Here is a 5,165-nt window from a genome sequence, read left to right as displayed (position 1 = left end):
CAGCATTCCAACCCCCTAGCATGAACTTGATTTTTTTGTGTGTTGTTTCTAAAAGATGTTTTAGGTCTTCATAAAAATAATAAATTTTGACCCCTTTGGCTTTGGATTTTGGAGCATAGAATTGTGTTGTTATAATGTTGAATGGTTTGTCTTAAATTTGAACAAATATCTTTCTATCATTTTTTAGCTTATGCCCAGTACTATTCTTATTGACTATGAGGGCTACTCTATTTTTCATAAGGGAATTTTGCCCAAAGTAGCATATGGAGGGGCAGCTAGATGGCACAGTGTTTAAAGCACTGGCCCTGGATTCAGGAGTATATGTGTGACCTTGGGCAAGTCACTTAACCCCCATTGCCTGAAAACAAACAAAAACAAAAACAAAGTATAGAGCACAGTCTAAGTTCCTAGTACAAAGTTCCCATTCAGGTTTGCATCCCAGTTATCCTGTTTCTCTGGGTTTCCATACTAGGCTGACTAAATCCAGTATGCCATGGTTCAGACTCCTAGGTCCAGTGGGTTGAGTAGTTCCATGAAGTATCACTCCAAAGAACTGATACTTAGAAGGATGAACAATATAGAATAGAGTCCCTAGAACTGTTTCATTTTACCTACTTTAGTTCATGGTATACACACTGTATGTGAGCTGTGATCTTCATTCTTTGGAAGCATCATGAACAAAATAGACAGGGAAGAAAATTCTTCGGGCTTATTTTCACTACAACTTGTGCAACGCTTCTTGAAGAAGTCAACTACTAGGATAATGAGCCATGTATACAATGATGGCTAAAAGTTATGGACTTTGAGTAAATTCAGGTTGCAAACCCGTTGCAAAATTAAAATGCTTGTTCATGCTTTAAGTATTTGTCAAAGTACAACTATGAGTCCTTTGTGATTAAGCATTTCTTTAGTAGTGGATGAAATAATTGTTCTATACTATACCTGATCTACATTGTATGTTGAATAAATAAATGTGACTATATAGTTCAGTGCTATCCTTTGCTAGAGGAAGAAGACAAGAGTACAAATAAAACCTCAAATATTTACTAGCTGTGTGACCCTGGATGGGCAAGTCACTTAACCTTTTTTTGCCCCTTTTTTGTTTGATTTTGTGAAACAATGAGGGTTAAGGGACATGCCCAGGGTCAAACTGCTAGTAAATGTCAACTGTCTGAGGCCAGAATTGAACTCAGGTCCTCCTAAATCCAGGGCCAATGCTTTATCCACTGCACCACCTAGCTGCCCCTCCTTTGTTTGCCTTTTATCCGCTGTAGAAGGAAATGGCAAACCACTCCAGTATCTTTGCCAAGAAAACTTCATGACCAGTATTACCATGCTGTGGTCCCTGGAGTCACAAAGAGATGGATATGACTGAATGACTAAACAAGAACAAAGAACATGTACAAATCAATTTGTTAATCACTGTGGCCATAATTAGAAAAGGGTAAAACTCCTATTCTCAAAAAGCTCACATTCTAACAACTGCCTTTTATTAAGGGTCCCTGATAATGTCTTTTGGAAAGGTCAAAGATATGAATGAAAACTATTTTTTGTTTGTTTGGGGGGTATTTTTTGTTTTTGTTTTTGCACGGCAATGAGAGTTAAGTGACTTGCCAAGGGTCACACAGCTAGTAATTTTCAAGTGTCTGAGGCTAAATTTGAACTCAGGTCTTCCAGAAACCAGGGCTGGTCCACTGTGCCACATAGCTGCCCCGTCAAAACTATTAAAAAGAAAGACTGGTCCTAGAGTTCTCCTCTCTTGTAGGGACATAATGAGGCAAAGACACATAATAAAAGTATGCCCCTTTCTTTAGAGTCTGGGCTCCCTCCAGCCTGAATCTAGTCCATGTAAATCTCTGGGTCAGAATATCTGTTACATATGCCAACAAGCCAAATCAAGCATTCTCACAGTGCTATAACCTGTACAATATATGTGTCTATTAACTATGTATAAGTATGTACAGTTTATATAAGTAGTGATAACAAACTTTAGTTACATCATCCTCCACTATAAATTACAAATTATCCCCCGTAAAAAGCACAGACCGTAATGATGGACAATAGTCTGAGGATACGTTTAGTTACATTCCAAAAGGTTTGGCTACAGGTGATGTATTTTTTTTTCAGTCATAGCTACTTTCTAAACCGTATACTAAATTATAGAATACTTGTCTCACAAACAAAGAAATACAGGTCATTGAGGTATTTCATAAGAAATATTGGCTTCCTTTAAATCCTACCTAAAATACCACCTTCTAAAGGAAGCCATTCCTAATGTCTCCTAATTTTAGAGCTTTCTCTCTGTTGATTACTTCCCATTTACCTTATATATAGCTTGCTTTGTATCTGTGTTTGTTCATTGTCTCCTCCATTAGATGACAAACTCCTTGAGGGCAGGGATTGTCTTTTGCCTCTTTTTTTGTATTCATAGTTCTTAACATAGTGCCTAACACATACTAGGTACTTAATGCCTGTTGATTGATTATTTGAAAAGCAATTTTCAGAATATGAGAAAGTTGTGCATACCTTAAAAGAGAAAATTGCCATTTATATATGCTGAAAAGGGTGAACAATGGAAGATATTGATAGATTAGAACAACAGTATCTAATCTACTTTTTATGGCAGGAAGAATTTTTTCAAAAGACATGTTTTCAAATTCTGTATATGTCTTCCAAATCTGTGAAACTATTTCTGCATCTAAATAAGATTGCCAGTAGTAGGTTTTATATGAATATTCTTTCAATTTTCTGTTCCATGGAATCAATGTCTATAGCATATGACTAATCAATGGTCAATTGATTCACCACTGAACATCTATTAAGCAACTACTATGTAATGTTCACTGTGCTAAGTGACAGGGATACGTTTTGTTTAAATTTTTTTAATTATTCATATTTTTTAGCTTTTACAAAAACTAGTATATGTGTAGGAAATAGATATAGTAAGATAAGTTGTGAATACTTCCTACTCCAAACACCTACACATTCTTTTTCCCTTATGTCACCTCATTTCCTGAGAAGAATGAGATCTAAATTAATTTGGCTACTACAAACATTCATCCCACTTAGACCATTTCTGAATTCACCAGACTTGGTGGATAAATTGTTGAAGCTTCATTTTGGCTATAAAAATAACTACTTGGCTGTTTCCTAACATGGTCCCACTTTCATCATGGAATCTAGCTTCTGGACTTTTGACAATTCATCATTTTTACCTTTTAAAGCTCACCTTCAACTAAAAGCAGGAAATAAAAATACTAAGAGGTAAAGAATAGAGGTCATATTTATAAGACACGTATTTGTTTAAGATAGAGAGGATTGGAGGACACTCCCCTCAGGAAATTATCTCTCACCTGGAAGAAAAAGGGGAAAAAAAATGAAATAATCTCTGAATTCAAGGAGCATAAATTCTTCAACTCTGAGTCATTATGAAAAGATAAGACAGGAAATTCAACTAAATTAATATTTTTAACTACATAATTTGTGAAATGTTGGATACTGGAAATAATATCTATATGGTATAGGATGGAACATTAAATCTACTCCTTATGATCATGCATAGAGTATCAAGGATGTAATTCCCCCCCTTGGAAGAAACCAGGGTTTCTGTTTCCAGAAGTGTCATGATGGCTCACAATGGAAATGCCAATGTTCAGACATGCTCACACATTTTTTGACTGGTTCCAATCTATTAAACACATGTTGAATAGCAGCCTCTTTAGTTGTCTGTGTATGCATTATGAAGGCATAATACAGTCTTGGCTTCTTTCTATTGGTTGTGCCTCTTCTTTTTATGTGACTTCTTTTTGGTTGTCTCTCTGGTAAGAGATGATGATGTATGAAGAGACACCTTAAACCCTCTCCCTCCAAGGTTGCTATGTGACTCCATGAAAATAGACCTATATTCTTTCCCTATGTAGTTGTTCTTTTATTTTTGATGAAAGAAGTTGGAAGTTACAACCTTGTGAATTTTGAAAGATCATGAGAGCAAATGATCAAAGGCCCTCTGCTATGGGGATTGAATCTTGATCAGAATCACTTCCAGGATCAAGGAACAACCTTTCAGACCCATCCCAGAAGTAACTGAAATAAGGATTAATCTGGCTATGTTATTAAATTCAGCTAAGTTATATTGTGAAACTTGTGCTAACAATAATATGTAGAAAAAATTAAATGGAAACCCAGCTTCTGCAGAGACCAAAGTGGTATAAGGTTGAGTATGGCCTTGAGGAGTTGGGGAAAAATGTTTTTACTTAAGTTTTATACCAAATTGTTGTTATCTTTATAAAAGTTGTTAGTTGGTTGACTAGAACAGGGATGTCAGTCACTCATGTCTAGTAGTATGAAAACATGCTCAGAACAGGTCTGATGGGAGTAAAAAAGAGATACCTCCTTTCTGCTGGCTCTGCCATATTGCAGTGAGATGCAAAAATGATGAACACAAGAGGAAAAAGGAGAAGGACAGGATACATGTTTTCTAGGCCCTTTAGAAAAAGAAAAAAAAGTGTTTTCCCCGTGGCTGCATATATGTGAATATACAAGAAAGGTGATATATTATAGATATCAAGAGTATGGGTACAGTTCAGCAAAGAACGCACAACAAATGTTACCTTGGCAAAACTGCATGGGTCTATAATGTTATTCAACATGCTGTAGGCATTGTTGTAAACAAACACATTAAGGGTAAGATTCTAGCCAGGAGAATCAATGTGCGTATTGAGCATATTAAGCATTCTAAGAGCAGAGATAGCTTCCTGAAGAGGGTAAAAGAAAATGACCAGAAGAAGAAGGACACCAAAAAAACAGAACCTGGGTTCAACTGAAATGTCAGCCTGTTCCTCCCAGAGACGCACACTTTGTGAGCACCAATGGAAAGTTAACTGAGCTGTTGGAACCAATCCCCTATGAATTCATGGCATAAATGACAAAAAAAGCATAATAAAAAAATCTTAGATTAAAGAAGAAGAAGAAGAAGAAGAGATACCTAACCTCCCAGGGACAACCTTGGAACCTTGAAGGGGAGATATAGCACACTATGCTCTATAGTAGTGAGTCTAGAATATACTTGCTTCACAAAGTTTAGATTAACCTTGGCACCTAATGTTATGGAGCTTAAAAGCTTATTAGAGAATAAACCACATTCACATATACATTACCAACAGTAA

At 36.1% G+C, this 5,165-nt stretch overlaps 1 pseudogene; it reads left to right on the top strand.

Moving 5' to 3' along the window:
- The first annotated feature begins 4,431 nt into the window (after positions 1–4,431).
- LOC122746257 lies at positions 4,432–4,921 on the top strand (annotated as a pseudogene).
- Positions 4,922–5,165: the final 244 nt, after the last annotated feature.

Source organism: Dromiciops gliroides, chromosome 3 (genome assembly GCF_019393635.1).
Source record: "Dromiciops gliroides isolate mDroGli1 chromosome 3, mDroGli1.pri, whole genome shotgun sequence".
Taxonomy (NCBI): Eukaryota; Metazoa; Chordata; class Mammalia; order Microbiotheria; family Microbiotheriidae; genus Dromiciops; species Dromiciops gliroides.
This window is presented reverse-complemented; position numbering and strand designations above follow the sequence as displayed.